This window comes from Macrotis lagotis, chromosome 1 (assembly GCF_037893015.1).
Source record: "Macrotis lagotis isolate mMagLag1 chromosome 1, bilby.v1.9.chrom.fasta, whole genome shotgun sequence".
Lineage (NCBI taxonomy): Eukaryota > Metazoa > Chordata > Mammalia > Peramelemorphia > Peramelidae > Macrotis > Macrotis lagotis.
The window spans coordinates 137,671,346-137,689,944 of record NC_133658.1 but is presented as its reverse complement, the minus strand read 5'-3'; positions in this window follow the sequence as shown (position 1 = coordinate 137,689,944).

The window sequence follows — 18,599 nt, the reverse complement described above, 5'->3', positions numbered from 1 at the left end:
AAAAATTTGCATCTAGAGGATTTAGGGTATGATATAGCTGTGTTGGTATCATCTCTTGCTTTAAATATCTGTAGAACTGCCCCTTAGAAGAATAATTTACAAATTTTAAGCATATTTTATGCAGATCTAGATTGTAGAATTGGAACCAATGGTTAGATACTCCAAGGGGGTAGATTTAAATTCAATTTGGGGAATAATTTCTTATTGATAAAGATAAAGCCAGATTAGATGTGTCTGAAAATGAAATGGGCTGCTTCACAGGGTAGTAGGGCCTCCATCATTGAAATATGAAATTATCTTCCCTTACCTATTTCCTTTGCTCTTTTCTACCTTCCTGCTCCCTGTCATTTCTTCCTTTACTTTCCCAAAGGCTCAAATTATTTAAGTCATACTGGAAATGGGATAATACAGTCAAAGAGGGCTAAAGAGAGGAAACTATTGCATATTGGCAAGGATTGGGGGTCTTCAGTAAATTACCCAGGAGTCCAATGCCCTCCGTCTGGTTGCCCCTACCCTGGCTGAAATTGGAACAGATGCCTCTGCCAGCCTGCCATCTGCTCAGATATTCTCGGGGCCATCTGACAGTTTCTGTGTGAGGCTCTATTTGACTGCTTCAGTAGTTTGCCAGATTGGGTTTTTGAAATTCTAGTGTTTACAAGGGATCAGTCCATTACTCTCCTGTTTTCTTCCTTATCATCTTCTAGAGTCTCTTTTAAAGCAAATAACACTCAATTCCTCTTGTCATATAATCACTCAGGTGGGCATCTTTAGACCCTCTAATAACTTGCTACCAAGCAGCACCTATAGTGAAAAATAATCCATCCTACTCTCTCTGTGTACAAAGTATCCTCTAAGTAAGGGGTACAATGTCTCTATTAGGTGAGGACCAATAGAAAAAAAAAGGATTTCATATGAAAGAAGAAAGGAGAAAACAAATATTTATTATGTGCCTATAATCTAGAAAAATTGAGTTAAAGATCAAGATCAGGATTGTATGAAGAAATTGTGGAAGTAGGAAGATACCCATGTTGATTTTAATCTTAATTTCTAAAACAGTCCTTTTCTTCAGGATAGTCTAATTGCTTTCTACCCTCTCCAGGGTTTAAGAGAACTTCCAAAAATTGTATGAAATTCTAGAATGACTTATGATAAAAAATCAACTACTGATGGATTATGGTTTTCTCTTTTTGTGTATGCTTTGTTTTGTTTTGACCATCACATATCTTGACATCTACCTGTGAAATTATGGGAGGACTGAAATCAGTGTGAAAGGAGGAAGATCCCACAATGGTAAAAGAATGAATCGTTGAAAGAATGAAGAATAATGTGGAATATATATTCAGGGAGATTAGACTGAACCTTACCCTCTTGAGAGTGCCAGTTTCAAAACATTTGGAATGACTCTACCAGCCTACTCAGTATAGAGCAATTAACTTCCAGTCAATGCATACTTGTGCTTAATTATCATGTTAAGAATACACAGTAGTTCCTCACATCTAAATGCTAATTTTTGCATTTGAGATTTTTACTGCAATTGATAGAAATGAATGCAGTGTTTGCTACTGCACATTGAAAGTTTGTATTGGGAAATGGTTCATACCAAAACCTTTCCAAGATAGGTCAAAATATTCTGTTTCTTAGAGTATTTGGGGTAGAGCCAAAATGCTGGCATGAAGCTAACAGACTGCAGGAACATTCTCCTACCAAAGAGAAATAAAGCCTCTACTCTGACATTCACACTACAGATCCCACCAAGAAAAAGAAAAGATTCAAAGAAGTTTTCAAGTGTAGACATCATGGAGGATCTTCAGTGAAGGTCTGTATCTTTGGGGGAAAGGGGGAAGTAAAATCCAGGAGGCAGGAGAGCAGGAAAAGCCAGCAGGAGGTACCAGCAGCTAAATACCAAGCTATTATGGATGACTCCAGCCCCAAACAAAGTCTGAACCTGAAAACACCAGGGTAAAAGATAGGACTGAATAAGGAACAAACCACTGTTAAATCAGAACCTGGACATAAAGAAGGATAAAAACCTCTGCAAAAGCAAGGCCTGGACAACTAATAGGTAACATCTTGGCCAACAAAATCAAAGGATCAGACGCCAGCCCCAGCAAAATAAAAACTTGGATCTATATTCCCTACACCCCAGGAGTAGAATTGCAACAACAAAAAATGAACAAAAAAGCTAAAAGGGTGCTCATTGTAGAGAAAAATCTTATAGACAAAGATGACAGCAATATCATGTCTGAAGAAGAAAGCAGTGAATAATCACTCACAGGGGAAGTATCAAAAAAGTCTATAAATTGGTCTCAAACACAAAAGCTCATTGAAGAGTTTAAAAAAGAATTTAAAAGCAAAAGAAGAGAGGAAGAAGGAAAATGGAAAAAAGAAATGAAAGTCATGCAGGAAAATTATGAAAAGTTGACCAAAGAAATCAACTCCATTAAAAGTAAAAATAATCAACTGGAAAAGGAAACAGAAGCTAACTGAAGAAAATAAACCGCCCAAAATTATAATTGAACAAACAAAAACCAATGAATCCGCATGATCACAAGATTCCATCAAACAAAAATACTGAAAAGACTGAAAATATAAAGTATCTTTTAGGGAAAGCATATGACCTAGAAAAGAGATCCAGGAGAGACAAATTATGAATCATCAGACAGCCTGGACCAAAGAAAGAAATTGCAAAATTTTGTGCAGGAAATTATAAGGGAAAACTGCCTGAATCTACTAGAACAAGATAACAACAAAGCAATTGAAAGAATCCACAGAACCCCTCCAGAAGGAAACCCCAAGATAAAAACTCCAGGGAAAAATCTACAGAAACCCTCCAAATTACAGAACACTCAAATAAAGGAGAGAAATTGCAAGCAGTGAAAAGAAAACAATTAAAATGTAAAGAAAGCACAATCAGACTTACATAGGACCTATCAGCTTCAACACTGAAGGATTGGAAGAATTGGAATAGAATATTTTGGAGAGCAAAGGACTTGGGATTACAGTCCAGAATGTACTACTATGCAAAATTCACATATATACTGTCAGGATAAAAGATGGATATTCAATGAAATGGAGGACTTACAGAATTTCTAGACACAACACCAGAATTGAACACAGAATTCAAATTGCCAAATACACAACACAAGAGTTCATTAAAAAAAGGTAAATGAAAAGGGGAAGGAAAAAATGAAACAAAACAAAACAAATGTTGGTCAATACTATCAAATTGTATACAACCCTAAAAGGGAAGATATAACATTTCTAATTCTTTAGAACTTTTTTCTCTAAGGAGAATCAGAGGGTAGAATATAATTGAAGAGAATGATCCTAAAAGACATGGGTATAATTGGATCTTATCTCTATATTGTAGAGGTATAAAATAACAGCTTATTTGTTTCAGACAAAAAGCCCTGAAGAGAAGCAGGGGTGTTAACTGTAAACTTAAGTATTTCATTATTCTTTGACTCATTTCAGTCATACTGTGCTTAGCACCTTGTCTGTGGAGGGCATCATAAACTGTGAGGTACTGAGTAAGTTCTTAGGTGAGTACCTCCCTTTGATATTGTTACATTTAATTAGGAAAGGGTTTGACATAATGGATGCTTCACTAAACAAAGAAGTAAGTACCCTAGGTGGTGGTGGGGTGGTGGTAAATTGGGAGAGAACATAGGCCTTGATTCACTTAACAAGGTGATAAGTACCTTGGGTGGGAGGTGGGGAGGTAAGGTATGAAAGAAAATTGGCCTGTGGGGAAGGAGCACAAATAGTTCAAGAAATGCTATGGCTTTGGATGATACCTTAGCTTGTTTAGAGTATTGTGTATACTTGAAAAGGGGGTAAGGTAAAAATAATTATCATTATAATTTAATGTGATTTGAGTCAATTCTGCTCATAAAGTAATCAAGTAAACAATCTGAGATGCTATTTTGATAACAATAAGCACTTATCAAGCAATCAAATAATCAAACCAATGATACCTGATTAATAACATTGGAATGATAAATAACATCAAGGGAAGAGGCACAAAGATTTATAATTTTAGAAGGAAAGAAGGGAGCATGTGAATGTTGAGTAAATTCTATTCAATAGACTTAGCTCAGTGAAGGAATAAGATACATTTCCACCCTGGTTTAAAAATCTAAATCTCCAGTGAAGGTTGGTGTGGGTAGGGACTGAGAAAAGGTCAAGATAATGGAAGAAAGGACTGATAAAAGGGAAGGCAAATGTATAAGTGAAAATAAATTGAAAATTAAATTTTTAAAGGAAAAGTCAAAGGGGAAAGGCAGGAAAATTTTGGTGAGGAGAAATAAGAGAATAGGAAAGAGTTAAATATGAATGGAGAAAGATAGAATGGAGGGAAATACAGAAATAGTAATCTTAAATGTAAATGTGAATGCAATGAACTGTCCCCAAAACAGAAGCATATAGCTTAATGAATTAAAAACCAGAATCATACAATATATTGTTTAAAAGAAACACATTTGAAGCAGAAAGATACACACAGGGTAAAGGTAAAAGGTTGAAGGAAAATATATTATGCCTCAGCTGAAATAAAAAAAAAATGGGGGGTATTGATCCTATTCTCAGACAAAGTAAAAGGAAAAATAAACCTCATTAAAAAGGATAAAGAAGGAAACTACTTTTTCTTAAAAGCCACGATTGGCTATATCATTACTAAACATGTATGTACCTAATGGTATAGCATCCAAATTCCTAGAGGAAAATTGGAATGAAATACAGGGAGACATAGACAGAAAAACTTTAATAATGGAAGAACTCAATCTCCCTCTCTCAGAACTAGATAAATCTAAAAGAAAAATAAACAAGAAGGAAGTTAAGAAGGTGAATGAAATCTTAGAAAACTTAGCTATGATAGACCTCGGGAGAAAATTTAATGGGGATAAAAAAGAATGTACCATTTTCATGGCAGTACATGGCAGTTATACAAAAACTGGCTATATAATAGGGCACAAAAATCTTATAAACAAATGCAGAAAGGCAGAAATAATCAATACACACTATGCAGACCATGATGTAATAAAAATTACATGTAAGAAAGGATCAGGGAAGATAAATCAAGAACTAAAAACAAGGAGGGAATCTGTACAAACTAATGACTTCATGAGACAGCAAGAGCCTGTTAATCAAAATCAAAAAATAGAAAAAATAGAAGAAAATGTAAAATACCTCATCAGCAAAACCACTGATCTCAAAGATCAAAGAGAAACAATCTAAGAATTATTGGTCTTCCTGAAATCAGTGAAGAGAAAAAAAGTCTGGACTTAATATTACAGGATCAAGTGTTGGAAAACTGCCCTGATATCATGTTACCAGAGGGCAAAGTAGTTATTGAAAGAATACATTGATCCCCTCCAGAAAAAAGATCCTAAAATGAAAACCCCAAGGAACGTTTTGGCCAACTTCCAGAACTATCAGATAAAAGAGAAAATCTTGCAGGCAGCCAGAAAGAAACAATTTAAATATCAAGGAGCCACAGTGAGGATTATGCAGGACTTGGCTGCATCAACATTAAGGGATCTAAGGCCCTGCAATGAGATATTTCGAAGAGGAAGGGAGCTTGGAATACAGACAAGAATCCACTATCCTGTAAAGCTCAGCCTTCTCTTCAGGGGAAAAGATGGACATTTAACGAAATGGAAGAATTTTAAAAATTCCTGATGAAAAGAACAGAGCTAAAGAGAAAACTTGGACATCAAACAGGAGGTTCAAGAGACACATGAAAAGGTAAAACAATAAAATGGAGGGTGGTAAAACAAAAAACAAAAAAAACTGCTATCCAATAAGTTGAACCTGGCTATATCCCAGCATGGGGGAAAAGATTCTCATAAATCTTGAGAATTGTAACTCTAACAGAGAGAATATACCTAGCCAGAAGTGATGGACATTCATGACCTATCCATGAGCCTGCTATCCAATAGGATGTAACTGGCTTTAACCCCACTTGGGAGAAAGACTCTAATAACTCTCAAGAATTTTAACTCTATTAGATAGAATGAACTTAGGTAGAAATGACTGTTACTCAGAATTTTCTATGACTCAGAATGATCTAAAAAGACACTACTCTCTTAAAAAGGAGGACAGAACAGAGATGGGAAGAGGGAGGGAGGGGATTAAATGGGATAAATCTCATTATAAGAAGAGGTAAAAAACACCTTTGGTAATAGAGGGGAAGAAGGGAGGAGATGAGAAACACCTGGATCTTCTCATCAGACTTGGCTTAAAGTCCACTTAAACACACATAGTTAACTAAAAAAAATCTAACCTTTCAAGCATTAAAAAATGGAAAAGGGGAAAAGGGGAGGGGGGATGGAGAAAGGGAGGGGTGAGTGGGGAAAAAAGGGAACTAACAAAAGTAAGGGAAGGGAAAAGGGAAAGGGGAAAGAAAGGGGAGAGGTGATATAGGAGGGCAAACATTGAAGGGGGTGATATTCAGAAACAAAATACTGGGGAATACAGATGGGGGGAGGGGGTAAATACAAACAGAGGGAAGACAGCATGGAGGGCAATAAAGAATTAGTAATCATAACTTTGAATGTGAATGGGATGAACTTTCCCTTAAAATGTAAACAAATAGCAGAGAAGATTAAAAACCAGAATCCTACACTGTGCTGCTTACAAGAAACTCATTTGAAGCAGAGAGATACATACACACAGTGTAAAGGTAAAAGGTTGGAGCAAAATATATTTTGCTTCACGTGAAGTAGAAAAAAACAGGGTAACAAGCCTTACCTCAGACAAAGCAGCTGCAAAAATAGATAGCATTAAAAGAGATAAGGAAGGAAACTTTATACTCCTAAAAGGTACCATAGACATTAAAGTTATTTCAATACTGAATATAAATGCACCCAATGGGATAGCATCCAAATACTTAGAGGAGAATCTGAAAGAACTACAGGAAGACATTGACAGCAAAATTCTACTGTTGGAAGACCTCAACCTCCCACTCTCAGATCTAGATAAATCGAATCATAAAATAAACAAGAAAGAAGTTAAGGAGGTAAATAGATTGTTAGAAAAACTAGATATGGTTACCTTATGGAGGACATTGAATGGGGATAGAAAGGAATATACCTTTGTCTCTGCAGTACATAGAACGTATACAAAAATTGACCATGTACTAGGACGTAAAAACCTAATGATCAACTGCAGAAAGGAAGAAATATTGAATATATCTTTCTCAGATCACACTGCCATAAAAGTCATATGCAATATAGGACCAAGGATATATACACCCAGAACCAATTAGAAACTTAAGAACGTAATTTTAAAGAATGAGTGGACCAAAAAAGCAATTATAGAAAGAATTAACCATTTCAGCCTAGATAATGACAATAATGAAACAACATAACAAAACCTATGGGATTCATTCAAATTGGCTCTCAGGGGCTATATTATATATCTTTAAATGCTTACATGAATAAATTAGAGAAAGAGGAAATAAATGAACTAAACCTGCAACTAAAATTATTTGAGAAAGAACAAATTAAAAAGCCACAACTAAATACCAAATTAGAAATTCTGAAAATTAAAGGAGAAATTAATGAAGTTGCAAGCAAAAAAACTATTGAATTAATAAATAAAACAAAAAATTGGTTTTATAAAAAAAACAATAAAATTTATAAATGTCTGGTCAATTTGATTAAAAAAAAAGAAAGAAGAAAAGCAAATTGCTATGATCATAAATGAAAAAGGTGAATTCACCACCAATGAGGAGCAAATTAAAGTAATAATTCGAAATTATTTTGCCCAAATCTATGCCAATAAATTTGATAATCTAAGTGAAATGGATAAATGTTTGCAACAATATAAATTGCCCGGATTAAATGAGGAGGAGATTAAATATCTAAACAACCCTGTATCAGAAAAAGAAATTCAACAAGCAATCATTGAACTCCCTAAGAAAAAAAATCTCCAGGGCCTGATGGATTCAAAAGTGAATTCTACCAAACACTTAAAGAAAAATTGTTTCCAATTCTATATAAACTCTTTGGATAAATTGGGGAAGATGGAACTCTGTCTAACTCTTTCTACGAAACTAATATGGTGCTGTTACCTAAAACAGAAAGAGTTAAAACAGAGAAAGAAAATTATAGACCTATCTCCCTAATGAATATAGATGCAAAAATCTTAAATGAAATCTTAGCAAAATGATTACAAAAAGTTATCACTGGGATAATACATTATGATCAAGTAGGATTTATACCAGAAATTCAGGGTTGGTTCAATATTAGGAAAACTGTATATAATATAATCAATTATATCAACAACAAACCTATCAGAAATTATATAACCATATCAATTGATGCTGAAAAAGCTTTTGACAAAATTCAGCACCCATTCCTACTAAAAACACTAGAGAGTGTAGGAATAAATGGACGTTCCTTAGAATAATTAGCAGTATCTATCTGAAACCATCAACAAGCATTATATACAATGGGGAGAGGCTAGAGGCATTTCCAATAAGATCAGGAGTGAAACAAGGATGTTCACAATCACCACTAGTATTTGGTATCGAATTAGAAATGTTAGCTTCAGCAATAAGAAAAGAAAAAGAAATTAAAGGAATTAGAATTGGGAAGGAAGAGACAAAACTCTTTTTGCAGATGACATGATGGTATACCTAGAGAATCCCAAGAATTCATCCAAAAAAATTAGCAATTTTATTACAGTTGCAGGTTATAAAATAAACACTCATAAATTCTCAACTGTTTTATATATATACATATATTTGTGTGTGTGTGTGTGTGTGTGTGTGTGTGTGTGTGTGTGTGTGTCTAGCAAGATACAGCAGGAAGAGCTAGAAAGAGAAATCCCATTCAAAGTAACCTCAGGCAATATAAAATACCTGGGATTCTATTTCCAAAGACATACTCAGAAGCTTTTTGCAATCATATAAAACACTTCTCAGACAAATTTAATCAGATTTAAATAACTGGGCAAATATCAACTGCTCATGAATAGGTAGAGCTAATATAATAAAAATGACAATTCTACCGAAACCAAACCACCTATTTAGTGCCCCACCAATCACAATTCCAAAAAATTACTTAAATGAGTTACAAAAAATTGTAAGTAAATTCATATGGAGAAATAAAAAGTCAAGAATTTGCAGGAATTTAATGAAAAAGTGCAAAAGAAGGGGGCTTAGCCCTACCTGATCTAAAATTATATTATAAAGCATCAGTAAACAGAACTGTTTGGTATTGGCTAAGAAATAGAGTGGTGGACCAGTGGAATAGACTAAGTGCAAAATCAGAAGACAATTATAATAATCTGCTGTTTGATAAACCCAAAGAGTCCAGCTATTGGGATAAAAACTCTCTCTCTTTGATAAAAACTACTGGGAAAATTGGAAGTTAGTATGGAAGAAACTTAGAATAGACCAACACCTAACACCCTTTACCAAGATAAGATGCAAATGGTTACAGGATTTAGACATAAAAACCAATACTACAAGGAAATTAGAAGAGCAAGGACTAGTTTACCTGTCAGATCTATAGAAAGGGGAGCAGTTTATGACTATGGAAGAGATGGAGAACATCACCAAAAACAATCTAGATGATTTTGATTACATTAAATTAAAAAGCTTTTGCATGGATAAAACCACTGTAACCAAGATCAAAAGAAATGTAGTAAATTGGGAAACAATCTTTACAACTAATGATTCTGACAAAGGAATCATTTCTAAAATATGCAGAAAACTGAGTCATATTTTAAAAAAAGCCATTTTACAAACTGACAAATGATCAAAGGATATGAAAATGCAATTTACAGATGAAGAGATCATAGCAATCCATAGACATATGAAAAATTTCTCTAAATCATTAATTACTAGAGAAATTCAAATTAAAGCTTCTCTGTGGTACCACCTCACAACTCTCAGACTGGCCAATATGACCAGAAAGGATAATGATCATTGTTGGAAGGGTTGTGGGAAATCTGGGACACTATTATACTCTTGGAGCTGTGTTCATCCAAACTTTCTGGAGAGAACTTTGGAACTATGCCCAAAGGGCAACAAAAATGTGTATACCTTTTGGTTCAGCAATACCACTACTAGGTCTATACCCTGAAGAGATGATGAAAAAGGTAAAAACATCACTTGTATAAAAATATTCATAACAGCCCTGTTTGTGATAGCAAAGAATTGGAAATCAAATAAATGTCCTTCAATTGGGGAATGGCTTAGCAAACTGTGGTATATGTATGTCATAGAACACTATTTTTCTATTAAAAACAAGGACAGACAGGAATTCCTGGAAGCCTGGAAGGATTTGCATGAACTGATGCTGAGTGAGATGAGCAGAACCAGAACAACACTATACACCCTATCAGCAACATGGGGGTGATGTTCAACCTTGATGGACTTGCTTGTTCCATCAGTGCAACAACCAGGGTCAATTTTGGGATGTCTGCAATGAAGAATACCATCTGTATCCAGATAAAGAGCCATGGAGTTTGAACAGATTTCAAGGACTGTTCCCTTTAATTCAGAGAAAAATACAGACATCTTATTGTCTAATCTTGTTATCTCTTATCCTTTTTGTTTCTTCCTTAAGGAAGTGATTTCTCTCTCATCACACTCAATTTGGACCAATGTATAACATGGAAACAAAATAAAGACTGACAAATTGCTTTCCATGGTGGGGGAGGGAAGTAAGATTGGGAGAAAAATTGTAAAACTCAAAACTCACATAAATCTTTAAAAAAACCTTTTAAACAAGCAAAATGAAGAAAGTTTTCCTTTATGGAACTTATATCTAATAGGACAGTATATAAAAGAAAGTTGAAGAGAGGGCCAGGTATTGGCATTTGGGGCACAATGGAAAAGTTTAGATAACACAGTAGGAAATAAAGAGATATCTAACCTAGAAAACTTTAAATATAGACTCCAGGAAGAGTCATTTAATCAAATGGAGATATACATGGATCTAGCGTATTTACAAGGTATGAATCTTGAATGAATGAATGAAATGATCTTCCAGGATGAAGAGGTTTCTGGGACATAGTGGAGAAGTCTGGAAGGCATCCTGATGGCAAATAAGCAGATAGAATCTCTATGTTTCAGTTTGGTTACATCACATTTAGTTTGCTGTGTTGAGCTATAAGTGCCATGTTTTAGAAAAAATATTTAAATTTCATCTGCCAAATTCTCAGAACTTTAATTCTTTTAACTTCATTGGAAGGGAAGGGGGAAAGATTATGCACTTAATTCATTCTTCTAACATTTAATCTATCAATGTAAAATTATATATGTAATTCTGCCTTGAGATTATTGTCCAACATAATCTTTGATATCAGACATTGAGCCATAAACAGCAAAATGGGAGGGTAGAACAAGATAACTCTTAAGATTATGTAGTTCTAAATCTACATTTTAGCTCTAAAGCTATGATCCCATGATCCAACAAAGAACTTTTGTGAAAGATAACTCATTATCCTTTCTACCCTTCCATAAAAATAGTTCCTTTCACTATTGGAGAAATCTCATGGTAATGTATTGTGTATTGAACATATTTAAGTCTATAATTTCTATCCATTAGTTCTAATTACCTATCTGACAAACAAGAAAACAAATATTCTTTCTTAATTCATTTATTTATTCATTCATTTGTTCTGTACCATAAGGACCCTTTGCATATTACAAAACAGGTACTATGTTTTTCAGAATCTTCTTCCAGGCTAGACTAAACTTTACCAACTCTTTTAATTAGATTTTCTAGTTTTTTAACCATCTTGGTAAATCTTCTTAAACTGGAGTTTGAGTTTTTTTTATCAGTATGTTGCCTAGAACTGAGAAAAATATTGCAGATATTATAATGACCAGGGCAGAGGATATCTTAATTTCATCTGTTTTACACCTCTTAAGATTAGGCTATTCCCATGAGATCCCTATGAACTTGGACATGACATTTAAAAATAGTGTTTTCAAACATTACCCTTAGTCCAAAATACTGATTATAAATGGTCAGTGAAAAAAATTGCATAAAACAGTATAATGGAGCCAGTCAATGAACTTGGCAATGTGAGGTATTTCCTGAAGCATGGTTCAGCATCATGCCTTAAGCAACATCAAATTTCAAGTATATTTCACTTTTTTTCTCTTATTTATTTATTTTTTAATATTTATTCTCATTTTGTACAAGTGTTTTTTTACATTAATAAAATATTCTTGTTTAAGAGTAAATGAAATACCCCCTCCCCCCATAAATATAGACTTGCTTGAGCGATAAAGTAAAGGGGAGACAAAAAAACTTAAAATTAAAAAAAAATAATAGTAATAATTGTAGGTATTGCCAGGTGGCGCAATGGATGGAGCACCAGCCCTGGAGCCACAAGCACCCGAGCCCACATCCAGCCCCGTAGACCCAACAATCACCCAGCCATGTGAGATGCAAGCCACCTGAACCCCACTGCCCTGCAAAAAACAAAAGAAAAAAGAAAAAAAAGACCCCAAATAAAATAAAATAGTAATAATACTAGGGGTGGCTGGGTGGCAGATAGAGCATTGGCCCTTGAGCCAGGAGCACCCGGATCCAAATCCGGCCTCAGACAACCAATAATCACCCTGCTATGCATCTCCAGGCAGGCCACCCAGCCCCATTTGCCTTGCACCCCCCCCCAAATAATAATAATAATAAAATGTGATTCAGTCTTTGTTCCAACACCAACAACTGTGTCATGGGTGGATCACATTCTTTAGGGTAAGTCTATCTCAAAAGTTGCTTCCATATTTTTCCAACGTTGCCATTGTTGATCGCAACTCCCTACTTTCCTATTTCTGCACTATCATGTACTATATTTTCTCTCTCCTTTCACACTGACTTTGCTGTAGGGCAGCTGAGTGGTGCAGCAGACAGATCCCTGGACCTGGGGCCAAGAGGCCCTGAGCCCCCATACCACCCCTTAGGCCCAGCATCCACCTGGCCCTATAGTTCTAGACAGGCCATCCAATCCCAGCCCCTTGCAAGAAGTAAAAAAGAAAGTGTGTTATATGTGACAACTCTTCCCCCATGGTCTGTCCTCTCCTTCTCCTTCATTCACATCCCCCCCTTCCCCCTGCCCCCTTTCTTACTCCAGATGTCTATACCCCATTGAGTATATATATATATATGTATGTATATATATATATATATATATGTATGTATATTGTTTCCTCTCCTAGCCACCTCTGATGAGAGAAAAGATACCCTCATTCCCCTTTGCCCCCCTTCCATATCATAGCAATAGCTCATTGTAATAAAGAAAAATCTTATTATATGAAATATCTTGGCCTATTCCCCCTCTCCTATTTCTTTCTCGCATTACATTTCCCTTTTTTTCTATTGACTCCATTTTTACACCTTATTTTATTTTTTAATTCAGCTTTCTCCTGTGCTTCAACTGTAAAAGCTCCCTCTACCTGCTGTATCAACTGAGAAGGTGTCATTTTTCTATGCAGGAATGCATGCAGTTCATCATCATTAAGTCACTCATATTTTCACCTTCTCCTCCAATCTCTATTCTTCACCTGAGTCCTGTATCTGAAGATCAAACCTTTTGTTCAGCTCTGGCCATTCCAAAAGGAACATGTGAAATTCCCCTGGTTCATTGAAAGTCCATCTTTGTCCCTGAAAGAGGACATTCAGCCTTGCTGGGTAGTTAATTCTTGGTTGCATTCTAAGTTCTTTTGCCTTCTGGTATATTATATTCCAAGCGCTACAAGCTTCCAATGTAGTTGCTGCTAAGTCCTGTGTGATCCTGACTGTAGCTCCATGATATTTGAACTGTGTCTTTCTGGCTGCTTGTAATATTTTCTCTTTGAATTGGGAGTTCTGGAATTTGGCTATAATATTCCTAGGGGTTAGTTTTATGGGTTCCCTTTCTCGGGGGGATTGGTGGATTCTCTCCATTTCTATTTTGCCCTCTGCTTCTAGAATATCAGGGCAATTTTCCTGTAGTAATTCTTTGAAAATGCTGTCAAGGCTCTTTTCCTGATCATGTCAGGTATTCCAATAATTTTTAAATTATCTTTCCTAAGACTGTTTTCCATATCAGTTGTTTTTTCAATGAGATACTTCACATTTTCTTCTAATTTTTCTTTTATTTTTTTGGTTTTGAAGTATTGATTCCTGATTTCTGGTAAATTCATCAATCTCCCTAAATTCTGTTCTTTGTCTGAAGGATTTCTTCTCCTCAGAGAGTTTTCTTATCTCTTTTTCCATCTGGCCAATTTTGCTTTTTTAAAGCATTCTTCTCCTCAATAACTTTTTGAACTGTTTTATCCTTTTGACCCAAGCTAGTTTTTAGCATGCTATTTTCTTAAGCATTTTTTGGATTTCCTTGACTAAGCTGCTGACTTCATTTTCATGTTTTTCCTGTATCTCTCTCATTTCTTTTCCCAGTTTTTCTTCTAACTCCATCATTTGATTTTCAAAGTCTTTTTTGAGCTCTGTCATAGCCTGAGCCCAAATTCTGTTTTTCTTGGAGTCTTTAGATGCAGGAGCTTGTGCTTCCTTATCTTCAGACTGAGTATTTTGGTCCTTCTTAGGCTCATTTGCAAAATATTTCTCCATGGTGTTCCTCTTATTTCTCTCCTTGCTCATTTTCCCAGCCTGGGCCTGGTTTTGGGGTGCTTCCTGAGCTTTTGGGACACTCCCACAAGGGTCTCAGTGTGTGAGGCTCTGTCCTCCCTCCTGGTCTGTGAATGATCATATAGGTGCCCCCCTCTGCCACAGGGCTGAGGTGGGGGGGGCTGCTGTTCTATGGGGGGCCTAGACTGCAATCAGGATCTGAATGTGGTCAGAGCCCCAGATTTCTGTTCCAGGGGCAGAGGACAGAGCTTGGCAGTCTCTCTTCACTCCCCTCCCTAGGTTCAATGGGCTCATGCCCTGGGGGTTCCTGCGTTGCTTGCTGTGTGCCCTGAGGGCTAGGCTCCATGTGCTCCCTCTGGCAGAGGGCCCCGACTGTTCCCCCACTTTGTGCCTGGTGCTCCCCGGGGTGTAGCTCAGGAGACTCCCCCGCTGCTGTGAGCTGTGGCTGGCTCCCAGCTCTCTGGGGCTGCCTCCGGGAGTCTGAATTTCTTTCGCTCTGGCGGGCCACCCCTCTGGCAGGCCGCCCCTCCGACCCTGGGGAGCAGAGCCTTTCTGCTCTTTTCCAGGTTACTTTGAGTAGGAGAACTGCCTCACTGGGTCCCTCTGTGGGTTCTGTCTCTCGAAAGTTTAGTTAGAGTCCTTAGCTTATGAGTTTTATGAGAGAGCACCTAAGACAAGATCCCTTCTTGTTGCCAGCTTGGCTCTGCCCCTTATATTTCACTTTCACAAATAGATGAATTGATGGGCTCTAATGACTTTCTGAGGCTGCCCCTCCTAGGGGAGTCTTCTCAAGATGCCCTCTTGTTCTGAACAATCCATGGCTACTATTTCTTTTGATTCTAACCAAAACAGTGTCCAGCTGGGAAACAGTCACTTTTGATACCATTTTATTATCAAGTTTTAGGTTGAAGAGTTTACAGACAGGGTGACCATTCTCTGCTATGAATGGAAGTTTTCAAATGGAAATTGTAGTGAAAGACCACCTCTGCAACAGTCATCAGTTACAGAAAAGGCAAGAAGCAAAGTTTTGCAAGTAGGATTACAGGTGATGAATTTTCCTTAACATTTCTGAGTTGTCATCCAGTCTCTTTTTGAAGACACCTTCCTCTTCCACCTCTGGGGCAATCTCACTATATTTCAAGGCACTCTTGAATTTTGTGATAGCTTTACTTGCTCCATTGTGTCTCACCCATTGTTCCTATTTTTGCTCTTTGAGGACAAGCAAATTAACTCTTCCACATAATCTCTTTAAATTGTGATTATTTCCCTCCTGAATTTTGCCTTTCCCATGTTAACTATTCCCCATATTAACTAATGATTAATTCAATTATTCACATAAGGTACATTTCAGGTACTCATACCAACTCAATCATCTTTCTGTGGACTTTTAGAAGTACTAAGGATTACAACTGACCATTTTTAATGTAGCACCCAAAAGTGGAAAAAAACACCAAAGATGTGATAACTAAGGTACAATACAATGTATCTTTCAACTACTTTATCTGGACCCTAAAGTTCTACTGATAAAACATTTACTTTTCTGGCTTTTCATATCCTTAACCTTTTGACTCTTCTGCACATAAAATCTCTACTCTCTGGGGGTTTGTTACACTATTCTCTTTTGCCTCTTTCTCTACTGTCTGATGTCTCATTTTCAAAATCATCCTACAAAGTTTACTCCATTGCTAGGATTTATCCTGAACCTTCTTTCTATGCAGTTCCTTTCCTGAAGTCCTCATCAATATTCAATGTCTTAATTATCAACCTTCTGTGAAGAATTTACAAATCTAAATATCCAACCTTAGTCACTCCCTAAGTTAAAGTCCTACATTGACCATCATCCATTTGAAGTAAATTTCTGATAGACAAATATGTCTAAAATAGAACAACCCCTCCCTCTTTTGAGCTTCCAAATTTCATCATTTTCCCCTCCATTTTACATTTTCTCCAGTCACTTAAATTAACAAAATCAGTGGAATTTTCACCTACCCACCATCTCTCATCCCACATATCCAATTACTTGAAAAATATTATAATTAATTTCTGTACATTTCTTGCATATCTTACCCTTCTCCAATCACTTCAGTCATCACTAGTTTATTTCCTTATTATCTTTCCACTGGACTATTCGTCTCCCTGACTCAAGTCACTACTTTAAACTAATCCATACTAAAGTGATATTCTTAAAGCAAAAGTCTAACTCTTTATTTGAGTATTAACTCAAAATTTTTGTTGAATCAAGAAATAAGGAATCTGTTGTTGAATTTAGGTTTCCTCTGAATACAATACAAACCTTAAAGTATGATGACTTGTGAAAGAAAACAACATATAAACATATACCAAAAAACCCTAGTTTATAAGATTATGAAGATTTATATATCTCATATATTGGGGAAAGTATTGTTTTATATCTAGGCTAATCAAATTTATTTCAGGACCTTAGCAGCTGTAAACAAGGTTTTTAACCCCATTGACAAGCTTATTTTCTTTTACCTATGATTTCCATTCTGTTACAATTATATTTAGCAAGACAAGCCCCATTACCTGATTTGGTAGGATGCTTCATCTTTTCTGAGAACAGCCTTTGAAACCTCTCTATCAAATCTCTTTGATGCTTTTATGATTTTACTTAATGTTTTTGTGTAAGGAAGTTACCTACTTTTAATTGAAAACAAGGAGAAACAGTTTTATTGTGGTTTAGGTAATACTACTTAGAAAATGGGGGATCTCTACCAGACCCTCATTATATTCCTATTGTATTTTGGCTTCCTGTTTCCTGAGCTAGGGAGGGGATAAGAATAGACAATGGGGTGGGGGTATGGACGATAATTGAACAAGGTGAAAATGAATGCTCATTAATTTCCAGAATACATGAGGACTCATTTCATGTGAGAGGGTTGTAAATATGACTTTTAATGAAGTTATGACATGGTTGCCAATAAAAGTCATTTACTCTGCAATATTACAGTTAATTATACACAGCTGGAGCCATTTATGGCCTGTCCCTTGTTAACTTTGCTTTCAGTCCTGATTAACCCTTTCATAGAAAGAGACACTGGATCAGGGATAAGTGTTGAAGGAATTTTAAACTTAGGAAAACCAATAAAATAGACCATAGCAATGGGGACAGCTAACATCAACACTCTCATTTGCTCTTTGTAATATTTTTGTCCTTTAAAAAATAATGGATGGAGGTGTCTAGGTGGCGCAGTGGATCAAACACTAGCCTTGGAGTCAGGAGTATTTCAGTTCAAATCCAGCCTGAGACACTTAATAATTACCTAGTTGTGATGCCTTGGGCAAGCCACCTAACCCCATTGCCTTGCAAAAACTAAAATAAATAAATAAACAAACAAATAGATAGATAGATAGATAAATAAATAAAAGAGCCTTCTAGCCAAGATGGCAGTGAGAAGCCAGGCATTGTTTTAAGCTCTCCTGGCTTTGATTCAGAACTAACATGAATCAAGTCTCTTAATAGATTTTGAAACCACAGAACCCAGAGAAGAACTGATGAGAAGAATATCTACCAACAAGGTCTGTCACAGGGGAGTATAGGGGAGCAGGGGGGTGGAGAGCAGAGACTCAGTGCAGGGGTGGTAGGGTGAGACTGGGTCCTGACCTGACAACAGCTGTGGAAGTGTTTGCTATCTGTGTTGGGGGCAAGAAATAGAGATATCTATCAGGTCAACTTGGCTGGTCTGGAAATCCCAGGCCTAGAGTGCCTGTGTTTCCAGCTAAGTCCATTTGCTCCAATTCCTGGGGGGGGGGGGGGAATGTGGTGACTTTCTCCAGAACAGTCTCCACTCCCCCTCTCCCCCTGGTTTACACCTTACTCCAAAGCTGAGCAAATGCATACCCTTTGATTTAATACTACCACTACTAAAGAGATCATGAAAAAGGGTAAAAACCCTATTTATAGCAGCTCTGTTTGTGATGGCAAAGATTTGGAAATCAAGGGGATATGCATCATTTGGGGAATGGCTGAACAAATTGTGGTATATG